Source organism: Bufo gargarizans, chromosome 4, assembly GCF_014858855.1.
Source record: "Bufo gargarizans isolate SCDJY-AF-19 chromosome 4, ASM1485885v1, whole genome shotgun sequence".
In the NCBI taxonomy this organism is placed as follows: domain Eukaryota; kingdom Metazoa; phylum Chordata; class Amphibia; order Anura; family Bufonidae; genus Bufo; species Bufo gargarizans.
Genome location: NC_058083.1, coordinates 308,867,430 through 308,881,692, shown reverse-complemented (window position 1 = coordinate 308,881,692; position 14,263 = coordinate 308,867,430). Strand labels below are relative to the sequence as shown.

The window sequence follows — 14,263 nt, the reverse complement described above, 5'->3', positions numbered from 1 at the left end:
AAGACCATTAGGTTGAAACGTTGCTGCACAAGGTGTAATAAAGAAATCAATTGGATCCCTCTGGAGTGCCGTGGCTTATTCTATACATTCTCTGTCCACTACGGGAATCCTAGGACCAGGATTCAACGCTGCAGGCACCACCACGTATTGGAATTACCACAATAATAGTGAGTAGTGCTGTCCTATTTGCTATTTACATCTGGTGGCATTAGAGGCAAAGCTTGTTAAGAACTCATTTCCATTTCTTCCCTCCCAGAATTCCAGAGGAGCATGTATGGCCTAAAAGTCTCCTCACACTGATTAAGGTGCTTTCTCCCTAAGGAGAGTTAGTTCCCCCTTTGTCCATTCACAATGTCATGCTCTTCCAGAGGTTTTTGTAAGATTATTGGGCAGTTTATCTGCCTACAAGATATTATCACAGATGCTTGGTTTACTTTTGCAGTTCTCAAAACTGAATTTGACTCAGCAGAGATTACATGCCTCTTCTTCACAGCAAAAATGTTATAACATGAGCAGAGTTGAGAAAAATACCTTAAAGAGGACCTTTCACCTGAAAATGAAAGTTAAACTAAAGATATAGCCTTACTTACATGCCCCCGGTATTGCTTACTCAGTCATTCATTTTTCAATCAGTGGCCCCGTTTGTCCGTGCTGCCCCCCGGATTATTTGCTGCCTTGTATGCTAATGAGCCATTCGGCTCAACTGGGCGGGCCTTCAAAAGTTCTCCCGAGTGTGTCATTCTTCTCCCTGGCACGGAGCGCATCCAATCAGCGTGCTCCAGTTCTCGTGAGATTCTCGTGGCTCAGGATGGATGAAATCGCTCTAGTTCTCGCGAATCTCGCGAGAACTGGAGCTTCTTCTCCCTGGCTAAGATCAGAGCACGCTGATTGGATGCGCTCCGTTCCAGGGAGAAGAATGACATGCCCGGGAGAACTTTTGAAGGCCCGCCCAGTTGAGCCGAGTGGGTCATTAGCATACAAGGCGGCAAATATTCCGGGGGGCAGCACGGACAAACTGGGGCACTTATTCAAAAATGAATGACTGAATAAGCAATACCGGGGGCATGTAAGTAAGGCTATATCTTTAGTTTAACTTTCATTTTCAGGTGAAAGGTCCTCTTTAATGGTAACTTCTACAAACGGATGAATACAGAATCAAATTAATCAAACTAATATGAAAAGTTGCTATTCTAAAAATTTTCATCTACTTGCATATTATAAGTTAGACCAGCAAGAATTAGTCTTTATGTAGAAAACTATGATTTAAATCAAGCCTTACTGACTAGTGATTTAAAGGGAACCTGTCACCGGGATTTGATGTATAGAGCTGAGGACATGGGTTGCTAAATGGCCGCTAGCACATCCGCAATATCCAGTCCCCATAGCTCTGTGTGCTTTTATTGTGTAAAAATCACAATTTGATACATATGCAAATTAACCTGAGATGAGTTCTGTCCCTGACTTATCTCATGTACAGGACTCATCTCAGATTAATTTGCATATGTATCAAATCGGTTTTTTTACACAATAAAAGCACACAGGTCTATGGAGAACTGGGTATTGCGGATGTGCTAGCGGCCATCTAGCAACCCATATCCTTAGCTCTATACGCAAAATCCCGGTGACAGGTTCCCTTTAAATAGTGATTTAAATTAGTTTGATTTAAATCAAATCCACCCTGCACAAAACCAAAGATAAAATCGATTGTAGAGTAAAAATTGTTAGGAAACATTCTTTCCTGTATATTTACTTTTAAATAAAGTGCAAGTTCGGCCCAAAATTCTGTTGATTTTCGGAACTGGGGCCATGATTAAGAGGGATGGCCGGTGGCATCCGTATTGTACCGCTAGAGGTGAAATTCTAGGACCGGCGCAAGACAGCCGACCCTCTAAAAGATTTCCGCTGAGGGCCTGCTGGTAAGCTGACCCTCTAAAAGATTAAATTTTTTGTATCCACACACTTTACACAGCAGATGTGGCTTTGCTCATTTAACTGTCATGGGCGGACACCGTCTACAAAAAAGTATTATTGATGGCCTGCTGGTGACCCTCAAAAACATTAGGGGTGAGGGTCTGCTGCTGAGCTGACAATCTAAAACATTATGGGTGAGGGCATGACGGTGAGCTGACCCTCTAAAAGATTTTTGCTGAGGGTCTGCGGGTGAACTGACCCTGTAAAAATTTTTATGAGGGGGCCTGCGGGTGAGCTGACCCTGTAAAAAATTATATGAGAGGGCCTGCGGGTGAGCTGACCCTGTAAAAAATTATATGAGAGGGCCTGTGGGTGAGCTGACCCTGTAAAAACTTATATGAGAGGCCTGCGGGTGAGCTGACCCTGTAAAAAATTATATGAGAGGGCCTGCGGGTGAGCTGACCCTGTAAAAAATTATATGAGAGGGCCTGTGGGTGAGCTGACCCTGTAAAAACTTATATGAGAGGCCTGCGGGTGAGCTGACCCTGTAAAAATTATATGAGAGGGCCTGTGGGTGAGCTGACCCTGTAAAAAATTATATGAGAGGGCCTGCGGGTGACCTGACCCTGTAAAAAATTATATGAGAGGGCATATATACGAGGGAATTATATGTGACAAATAAGCATGTTAATATAAAGGGAAGAGGAGGAGGAAAAAGGAAAGATTCCACCATATACCCTTTTTGTGGTGGAAGGGGTGCATGGGAATACAGAATATGCAGTATATTATAAACAACACATTTAAAGTACCTTTATGTTCATCGGCTTTCCTCTAGTGGAGTCGAGAAGTCAGGGGCAATCCAGGCCTTGTTAATTTTTTATAAGAGTCAACCTGTCAGCATTTTCAGTTGACAGGCGGATACGCTTATCTGTTATAATGCCACCAACAGCACTAAATAGCCGCTCAGACAAAACGCTGGTGGCAGGGCAGGCCGGCACCTCCAAGCCGTAGAGCGCCAGTTCGTGCCACGTGTCCAGCTTGGACACCCAGTAGTTGTAAAGCACTGAGAGATCACTGAGGACGCTGACACGGTCTGCTACGTACTCCTTCACTATCTTCCAAAACTTTTCCCTCCTTGTGACACTAGGCCGCTCATCAGGGTAAGGGTGCTGGCAGGTTGTCATGAAACTGTCCCAGGACTTGCAGAGTGTTGCCCTGCCTCTGTTGGAACTGCTGTGTGTTCCCCTTGTCTCCTCTCCTCGGTTGCCCAAGGAAGTACGGACTCTGCCACCAGTGTTGTCAGATGGAAATTTTTGGAGCAATTTTTCAACAAGGACCTTCTGGTATTGCAACATTTTGTTCATCCTCTCCATCTGAGGAATGAGAGATGACAAGTTCTCTTTGTAGCGGGGGTCGAGAAGGGTGAACACCCAGTAAGCCGTGTTGTCTAAAATGCGTATAACGTGCGGGTCGCAGGAAAGGCAGCCTAACATGAAGTTAGCCATGTGTGCCAGAGTACCAACAGGCAAGACTTCGCTGTTGTCATAAGGATGACTGTCCATCGCCTCATCCTCTTCTGCCCACCCACACTGAACAGATGGAATTAAACTTCCATGGGTACTACCCTCTGTAGTGGAGGCAACCGTCTCCTGCTCCTCCTCTTCATCGTCCAATTCGCGCTGAGAAGACGGATGGAGGGTGGCCTGGCTATCACCCTGTGTAATGTCTTCTTTCCACATTTCCACCTCTTCCACATGCAAAGCGTCGGCCTTAATTGTGAGCAGCGAGTGTTTGAGTAGACACAGAAGTGGGATGGTTACTCTGATAATAGCGTTATCACCATCTTTGTTGATTCCTCAAAGTTTCTTAAAACCTCATAGAGGTCAGACATCCATGCCCACTCCTCGCTTCTGATTAGCGTAAGCTGACTGGAAATGCGATGACCATGTTGCAGCTGATATTCCACTATTGCCCTCTGCTGCTCACAAAGCTTGGCCAACATGTGGAAAGCGAAGTTCCAGCGTGTGCTCACGTTGCACAACATCCGGTGAGCGCTGATGCAACGTTGACAGACTGACTGAAGCTGTTGATGACTTGCGGAAATGTGCACACACGCGGCGTACCTTCACCAGTAGCTCAGGCAAATTGGGGTAGGTTTTGAGAAACCACTGAACCACTAAGTTTAAGACATGGGCTAGGCATGGGATGTGTGTGAGCTTTCCGAGCTCCAAAACCGCCACCAAGTTACGGCCATTATCACACCAAACATGCCTGGTTGTAGGTTGAGTGGCAAGAGCCACAGCTCAGTCTGGTCTCTTATCCCCTGCAACAGCTCTGCGGCGGTGTGCCGTTTGTCCCCTAAGCATATCAGCTTCAGCACGGCCTGTTGACACTTCCCCACTGCAGTGCTACACTGCATCCAGCGACCGGCTGATGGCTGACTGGTGCTGCACACGTATAATTCAGAGGTGGAAGTGGAGGAGGAGGAGGAGAAGTGGGGGTTGGAGCCACTAACATAGGTGCTGGCGGAAACCCTGATCGACGTAGGGCCTGCAATCCTCAGCGTCGGTAGCACCTGTGCCATCCCAGGGTACGACGAATTCCGGCCTCCACAACATTCACCAAGTGTGCCGTCAGTGAAATGTAGCATCCCTGCCCGAATGCACTTGTCCATGGTTAAGTGGACCTTCCCGGTAACTGCGTTGGTCAGTGCACGTGTAACGTTTCGGGACACATGTTGGTGTAAGGCGGGCACGCCACACCTTGAAAAATAGTGGCGGCTGGGGACAGAGTACCGAGGGACAGCCGCTGACATCAGGCTGCGAAAGGACTTAGTGTCCACAAGCCTAAATGGCAACATTTCCAGGGCCAGTAATTTTGAAAGATGCGCATTTAGTGCTATGGCCTGTGGGTGAGTGGCTGGGTATTTGCGCATGCGTTCAAATGCCTAGGGTAAGGACATTTGGACGCTGCGCTGGGACAGGGAAGTGGATGTGGTGCATCCTCGCCTGCGCCTTCGACAGGCGATTGGCCAGCACGTACCATAGGGGAAGAGGAGGCAGTGGTGTGACTCGCAGACACAGATTGTGGACCCAGGCGTTCGTCCCACTTATTACGGTGCTTGGATGCCATCTGGCGGATCATGCTGGTGGTGATGAGGTTGCTAGTGTTCACGCCTCAGCTCATTGTGGTGTGGCACAGGTTGCAAACTACTATTCTTTTGTCGTCCGCACTTTCCTCAAAAAAGCGCCATACTGCGGAACACCTACCCCTTGGCAAGGGAGTGCTCTGTGGAACAGTTGCAGGCCTGTCTGGTGTAGCCCGCCTTCTCCCTTTTGCCACCCCACTGCCTCTTCAGCCTGTTGCGGTGCTCCAGATCGCTTCCCCTCTGTACTGCTGTCCTCGCTCTGCTTTCAACCTTCCCAGGTTGGGTCAGTGATCTCATCGTCCACCAAGTTCTCTTCTACATCCTCACTCTGATCATCCTCCTGATATTGTTGACCCAACCACAACCTCAGTGATTGACAACTCTGTATCATCCTCTCCATCAACCTATTGCTGTTCCCCACCTTCATCTTCTTGTGACTGTGGATGCTGTAGAGGTTGTGAATCAGGGCACAAGATCTCATGTCCATCTTCAAGTGTGCTTGTCGAGAGGGCCAAATCAAGTAATGGTCGCACTGGTCTGACTTCAAGAGTTTTGTCCTGCGACGCCCTGCAAACTGGGATATAAAGCTAGGTATCGTGGATCATTGTTTTTCTTGTGCTCTGGCAGCATGCACAGTTTCAACATGCCCAGAGCGATGGCCTCTGCGTGCACCATCAGCATCACGGCCACTTCCCCATCCCCTAATGCTCGCCTTCTTCATATTAAATGTTATATGCACGCTTGACACACAAGATGTGGCACGGATGTCACAGTTCACAGCAAGCACAGTATATGGAAAAAGTACGTAAACGTATGGAAAAAGGAAAATAGATTTCACTTATATTTTTTCTATCTCTGGCCCTGACACACAGAAGGTATTGGACAGATGTCACAAGTCACTGCAGACACCCTTCTATACGAAAAGTAGGTAAAAGTATGGAAAAAAAATACTAGATTTCACTTATATTTTTTCTATCTCTGGTCCTGACACACACAGAAGGTATTGCACAGATGTCACAAGTCACTGCAGACACCCTTCTATACGAAAAGTAGGTAAAAGTATGGAAAAAAAATACTAGATTTCACTTATATTTTTTCTATCTCTGGTCCTGACACACACAGAAGGTATTGCACAGATGTCACAAGTCACTGCAGACACCCTCTATGGAAAAAGTAAGGAAAAGTATGGATTTTTTTTTATGGCTATATTATATTGCTGTCACCACACACAATAGTCCTTAAAAGGACTTTTGGGTCTTTGAAACGTTTTTCAGCTGAATAGATTGCGATCACACTCCCTACACTATCTGTCCCCTCCTAAGTGCAGCTCTCCCTGACTAATAATGAGCCGAACACACGCCATTGGATGCTATATAGCACCCAATCACGTGTTCCGGCCAGCCAATCGCTGTAATGCCAGTAACCAACAAGGCTACGGCATTACAGTGATAGTAGTACTTACCTGCATGTTTATTGGCTGCATAGCAGCCAAGAAACGTTGCAGGAGGAGACTCGAGAAAGGCGCTTGAGCACATGCAGTACTCGGCCGAGTACCGCCATGTGCTGAGAATAGCGATGCTCGAGCCGAATAGTAGTTCGGCCGAGCGTGCTCGCTCAACACTAACAAATATGTGTTGAAAAGTTGGTCTTCACTTGATTTCTTAGGGTACTTTCACACTAGCATTTTTGTTTTCTGGTATTTGTTCAGTCACAGGAGCTCAATACCGGAAAAAAACTGATCAGTTTTATCCTAATGCATTCTGAATGGAGAGCAATCCGTTCAGGATGCATCAGTTCAGTCCCTCTTACTTTTTTTGGACGGAAACAATACCGCAGCACGCTGCAGTTTTCTCTCCGGCCAAAAATACTGGACACTTGCCGGAATGCCGGATCCGGCATTAATTTACATTGAAGTGTATCTGGCATTAAGTGTTCCAGCAAAATGGATCCGGCTTTCCTGTCTGCGCATGCGCAGACCTTCCAAGATGCCCAGAAAATTTATACCGCATCTGTTTTTCCAGATGACAAATGAGAGACGGATCCGGTATTCATCTGCATCCGGATCAGTCTGACAAATGCCATCAGTTTGCTTCCGGATTGCCGGATCTGCCTGCCGGAATCCTCTGCCACAAGTGTGAAAGTACCCTTAGTCACGTGTAGTAGTAGTAGAAGTAATGTCTTCAAGTATGATGTTTTTAGTATATTTGGTAAAGACTAGTGGTTTGTATACATGAACAGCAATAATTAAAGAGAACCTGTCATCACCTTTATGTTGTCCATACTAACAACAGTATAAAGTAGTGACAGGTGAGTTGATTTCAGCGGTCTGTCATTTATAAGTTACAAGTAAGGCTACTTTCACACTAGCATTCGGAGCGGGTCCATCTGATGTTTCATCAGACGGATCCGCTCCTATAATGCAGACGTTTGCATCCGTTCAGAACGGATCCGTCTGCATTATAACTTAGAAAAATTTCTAAGTGTGAAAGTAGCCTGAGCGGATTTGTTCAGACTTTACATTGAAAGTCAATGGGGGATGGATCCGTTTGAAGATTGAGCCATATGGTGTCATCTTCAAGCGGATCCGTCCCCATTGACTTCCATTATAAGTCTGGACGGATCCGCTCGCCTCCGCACGGCCAGGCGGACACCCGAATGCTGCTTGCAGCGTTCAGGTGTCCGCTCACTGAGCGGAGCGGAGGCTGAGCGCTGGCAGGCGGATGCATTCTCAGTGGATCCGCCTCCACTGAGAATGCATTAGGGCTAGGCGGCTGCGTTCAGGGCCGCTCACGAGCGGACACCTGAACGCAGGTGGGAAAGTAGCCTAAGTGGTTGTCAAGAACCAACATCCCAATCAATGCAGACTCTGCCTGGAGAAGAGTCCCGGCCACCTGAGAAGAGTCCTAGTTATTCATGAAGTCCTGCTCTCCTGCCACCTGCTGATGACTGACCAACTTCTACCTAGTTTTCTCCCTTTCTCTCTAGGAGAGAAAAAAATGTTTAGGCCATGAAGGGGTTATTTAAGTGTTGGAGGTTGTGGGGGGTGTTATTGTGCATATTGTGTTTGGGATCCATTTAACAAGTTTGACCAGTTGGGTTTGAGAGTGGTTGAGTGTCATCCACAGATCCCTCATAACAGTGCGTGACCCACAGACCCCCATAACAGTGTGTCACCCACAGATCCCCCATAACAATGTGTCATCCACAGATCCCCCATAACAGTGTCATCCACAGATCCCCATAACAGTGTCATCCACAGATCCCCATAACAGTGTCATCCACAGATTCCTCATAACAGTGTGTCATCCAGAGATTCCTCATAACAGTGTGTCATCCACAGATTCCCCCATAACAATGTGTCATCCACAGATTCCCCCATAACAGTGTGTCATCCACAGATCCCCCATAAGTGTCATCCACAGATCCCCCATAAGTGTCATCCACAGATCCCCCATAACAGTGTCATCCACAGATCCCCCATAACAGTGTGTCATCCACAGATCCCCCATAACTGTGTCATCCACAGATCCCCCATAACAGTGTGTCATCCACAGATCCCCCATAACAGTGTCATCCACAGATTCCCCCATAACAGTGTGTCATCCACAGATTCCCCCATAACAGTGTGTCATCCACATATTCCCCCCATAAGAGTAAGTCCTCCACAGATTCCCCCCATAACAGTGTGTCATCCACATATTCCCCCCATAAGAGTAAGTCCTCCACAGATTCCCCCCATAACAGTACGTCATCCACAGATCCCCCAATAACACTGTAACAGTAAACCTTGTGCTTTTTTTTTTTTAATGTGCTAGGGGAAGATTGCTAGGGCAGATTAGAACAGGTAGTGTAGTTAGTGTTAGTGGAGGGTCCTGCTTAAAAGAGTCTACCTTGTCGTGGTAGCAGGCTTCATATTATTTGGTCAAAAATGAATTCTTTACTGAAATCACTGATTATCACTTTTTGTCTTTGTAGTTGTAAAAAAATTATGAAATTGGGGGTAGGTCCTTGGGGGTGGAAGGGAGGTGGAGTCAGGACGGATTCTAAAGGGGCGGGGTAGGAGGGGGGGCCCAGGCCTTGAGCTGTGTAAGGGGCCCCAAAATTTCTGATGGCAGCCCTGAGGAGAGAACTGATAATCATTGCAGACTGGGCCTGGAAAAGAGTCCTGGCCACCTGAGAAGAGTCCTGGTTATTCATGAAGTCCTGCTCTCCTGCCACCTGCTGATGACGGACAGGCTTCTACCTAGTTTTCTCCCTTTCTCTCTAGGAGAGAACTGATAATCATTGCAGACTGGGCCTGGAAAAGAGTCCCGGCCACCTGAGAAGAGTCCTGGTTATTCATGAACTCCTGCTCTCCTGCCACCTGCTGATAACTGACAGGCTTCTACCTAGTTTTCTCCCTTTCTCTCTAGGAGAGAACTGCCAATCATTGGAGACTGGGCCTGGAAAAGAGTCCCGGCCACCTGAGAAGAGTCCTGGTTATTCATGAAGTCCTGCTCTCCTGCCACCTGCTGATGGCTGACAGGCTTCTACCTAGTCTTCTCCCTTTCTCTCTAGAAAAGAACTGCCAACCATCAGCAGATGGGCGAGGAGAGCAGGAGATTATGTATAACCAGGACTCTTCTCAAGTAGATTTGACTCTTTTCCAGGCCTGGGCTGCAATGATTATGCTGCTGGTTCTCTTTTGGCTCAGTAGTGACACACCGCTGAAATCGGCATTTCTGTCACTATTTTATGCTGCCCTCAGTGCGCTCAACATAAAGTTGATGACAGGTTCCCTTTAAAGGGACACTGACAGGCCCAATTAGCATATTGAGTTATATATATCACAGTACAGGTCATATAAAGTGTATTAGAATCATGTAAGTATCCCCCCTGCCCACCTTATAAATACGGAAATATAAAGTTTTATAACCTGCTTGTCCGGTCTCCAATCTGCCCAAGGGGCGGCGTTTCATCTGAAAATGCGCCCAGCCAGCCGCTCCCAACTGCCGTTCTGAAGCCCCGCCCAGCTCATCAATATTCACTTCGCTGGGCGGCGGCTACAACTCTCCAGGTCACAATCCTGCGCATGGGCAATCAAATCCTCCTGGCATCGTTCGTGTGTAATCTTCTGCGCCTGCGCTCCGCCGTGGTTAGATCGCGCCTGCGTACACACCCTGCCTGCGTCCCCTAGCCTCTGCCTCATGCCCATGCGCCAGACACTTTTCATAGCAGCAGCGCTTCAGGCGCATGGGCATGAGGCAGAGGCTCGGGGACGCAGGCAGGGTGTGTACGCAGGCGCGATCTAACAACGGCGGGGCGCAGGCGCAGAAGATTACACACGAACAATGCCAGGAGGATTCGATTGCCCATGCGCAGGATCGTGACCTGGAGAGTTGTAGCCGCCGCCCAGCGAAGTGAATATTGATGAGCTGGGCGGGGCTTCAGAACGGCAGTTGGGAGCGGCTGGCTGGGCGCATTTTCAGATGAAACGCCGCCCCTTGGGCAGATTGGAGACCGGACAAGCAGGTTATAAAACTTTATATTTCCGTATTTATAAGGTGGGCAGGGGGGATACTTACAGGATTCTAATACACTTTATATGACCTGTACTGTGATATATATAACTCAATATGCTAATTGGGCCTGTCAGTGTCCCTTTAAGGCTGCTTTCACATCAGCACAATTTAGTTCCATTATTTTGCTCCGTTAAAGGAGCAGAAGAATAAAAACAGGAGTTGAGCAGACCCCATTAACTATAATGAGATTCTAATAATGAAGAAAACTCCAGCAGTTATGTTGCAAATAGATGATTTGTTTATTTGAAGTGCAATCTTAACATACGGTAACGTTTCGACCGGATGTGGCCTTTATCAAACTGTTTAAAGAAGATGGAGATATGTGGTAGAAAGGCTGCGCTCAATAGGTGATGTTGGCGTGCAATTGCACGGACAGGTGAATGCGCCTATAATGAGATTCATCAGGTTTCTGTTCAGGAGAAAGTTTTTTTTGGAGAGAAAATAGTCCTGTATGCAGGACTTCTCTCTCCACTATTCTTGACGAACTCTGTGACGGAAGTCCTGAACGGAGCCTCCGATGCAGATGAACATAGCCTAATGGACCTAAACTAATACATCTGCATAATCAAAACACTGTTGATATAGCACAAGCAAAAACTCTGCTACACTTATCAGCTATTAGAGGGGTTGTCCGGGTTCAGTTCCCCATTTTCATCCAGGCAGCCCCCCTGATATGAGCATGGGAGCATTTCATGCTCCAATGCTCCTCTTTGCCCTGCACTGAATCGCGCAGAGCAGAGGCTTTTATGGAGATCCAGTGACGTACCGGGCTCTCCATAGTGTAAGCTAGGCGGAGGCTCCCAGAGCCCACCCATCAGTGCGGGTGATGTCACCGGCAACACTGCTAGGCGGAAGCCTTGGCCTAGCAGTGTGAAAATATAAAGAAACAAGCCCCTGAAATTCTCCAATACTCATGTTAGAGGGGCTGGGTGAAAATGGGGATATGTCTGGGTTCCGCTCTGAACCTAGACACCCCCTTTAATTTATATGCAAACCAGCAGGAGCACAGGAGACACTTGCTCAGACTGAATATAAATTCTGTGGGGTTTTTTCTCTCCCTAAATAATAACTTTTTCTATTACAGCTGAAAAGATACATTGGCAAGAACTGTTTTCCAATATTAAAACTGACCCTGACATTGTATGAATGGCTTGAGTCAAATTCCACCAGCAGGAGTTCAGTGTGACTAATGCCAAGTAAATGAGTCAACCATGAACTGCCCTTTGGTCTCTTCTGATTCCTTCTGTACTTCGGATTCTATATAATGAGTATATCTCTGTTTAAACTGTCAGTAAATAACTAGAACTGTTCAAATGTGACATGTGTAAAATGATTCCATTTCGGTGGGAAAAAAATAATGTTTTCTGTTCTACGATGTGTCATTTATAAGGTTGTCTCACCCCAGTGCCTATGGACGTCATAGTCAGAGCTAATTAAAGGCGGCTTCCACTCTGGTGGACGAAGCACGCGTGGCCTGCTGACCACAGCCAGGACAGGCTCCGACTGGCCCATAGAGGAAAGGTGAATCCCGCAATGAGCCCCTGAGCTAAGGTGGGCACCTAGTCCCCCTGCACAAGTGGTAGTACATACAACGTACGTACATCTTAACCAGCCTATGTCCATATGATAGGCCGGGCAGTTTACTTAGCAAACTATCCAGTGTATTGGGTGATGACTTCTAGGCAGAGGTAGGCCAGCCAGTATCTGCTTTCCTCAGGACCTGCCTTCTGATGTCACTGTAGGGGCCCCCAGCCCCTTGCCGCTGTGTCAACATGTGTTCCTGGCCTAAATACCTAAGAGAGCTCTAGTCCAAGTCAAGAGCCTGCAGCAGGATACTGAGAAGGTCTCCAGGACAGGACAGTCTGAGGCAGAAGGGTACTACTGATAAAACATACAGTATGTGCTGGCGCAGTGGGGTCAGGTAATATTTACATATAGCTGTACAGTGGGCCCTCATTATGAGTTTTACTGGTGGGCCCTAGGCTCAGCCATGATACCCACTGATCAACATGTCATAAACCACCTTTTTAAGGGAATCCACACTTAAGAAGTACCTTGATTTTTTTGCAGGATTTAAATACTTTTATGACTATAAAACAAATAAAGCATTATTGATGCCACCAGTGCGTAACTACCATAGTGGAAGACCATGCAACTGCTATGGGGCCCAGGGAGGGAGGGGGCCCAGTCTTAGGATTATCTCCTCTTCTACTGGAGGTGAAAACTTGGTCAGGACTGTAAGGCCTCGTTCACACTTCAGTGTTTGGTCAGTGATTTCCATCAGTGATTTGTGAGCCAAAACCAGGTGCAACTCTAAACACAGAACAGGAGCAGATCTTTCCCTTCTACCTCATGTCTGTTGAGGCTCCAATCCTGGTTTTGGCTCACAAATCACTGATGGAAATCACTGACCAAACACTGAAGTGTGAACGAGGCCTAAAAGAACAACTTTTAGCAAATGAGGCAGTGGAAAAATGGCCCAAGGGTCATTGAAAAGGGTTAAGGCAGAAACTCTTCTGTCCTGTGTGGGGGGCCTGGTTCAATCCTTGGTATGGGGCCCTTACTTCTCTATGTACACCACTGAGTGCCACTATGGAGTCCACCTTTAAAGGGAACCTGTCACCAGGATTTTGTGTATAGAGCTCAGGACATGGGTTCCTAGATGGCCGCTAGCACATCCGCAATACCCAGTCCCCATAGCTCTGTGTGCTTTTATTGTGTAAAAAAAAACCAATTTGATACATATGCAAATTAACCTGAGATGAGTCCTGTATTTGGGATGAGTCAGGGACAGGACTCATCTCAGGTTAATTTGCATATGTATCAAATCGTTTTTTTTTACACAATAAAGCACACAGAGCTATGGGGACTGGGTATTGTGGATGTGCTAGCGGCCATCTAGCAACCAACCCATGTCCTCAGCTCTATACACAAAATCCTGGTGACAGGTTCCATTTAAGGGGTTCTCCACCTTTTTCTTACTGATGATCTATCCTTTACTATCTGATCAGTGGGGATCCGACACCCGGGACCCCCACCAATCAACTGTTTCAGTACGGCGCCGCGGCCACTGTCTCAGGCCTGTGATGTCACAACTATGTCATGTTGCATGGGCGCAGCTTAGCCCCATTGAAGTGAATGCACCTAGGCCACCGACATAGTTATGATGTCACTGGCCCATGGGAAGCTGCGAGCGCCGCTGCCTTCTCAAACAACTGATCAGCAGGGGTCTCGGATGTCAGACTCCCCCCGCTCAGCTGCTGATGACCTATCCAAAGGATAGATCATCAGTAAGAAAAAGGTAAAGGACCCCTTTAAGTAGGGTTGGGGATCTCAAGCAACAATACATTTGGTTATATAGAAAAAGCTATTAGGGTTTTAATGAGGTCTGGCCATTTCTAGGTGGGAATCCCCTTGAATTCTATGAATAAAAATGTTGGGACAGTTTAAAATATCAAAATGTTATCTACACATCATGAATCCACACGTAATCTAGGTTACAGAAGACAGATGTCACAGTAGACAGCTGTTGGCCGACAGATGTTATCCCTAATTCCCTCAATATGTCAGACGCCACTGATCTCCTGAGAAAACCATAGTAAAGTCCGGCCTTCCTCAACCTGTCATATCTGCCATGATGCCA

At 47.1% G+C, this 14,263-nt stretch overlaps 1 protein-coding gene across 2 annotated transcripts in view; it reads right to left on the bottom strand.

Moving 5' to 3' along the window:
* NCOA7 (nuclear receptor coactivator 7) overlaps window positions 1–14,263 on the bottom strand; it is a 208,769-nt gene that overhangs the window by 193,514 nt on the left and 992 nt on the right. The window lies entirely within an intron of this gene.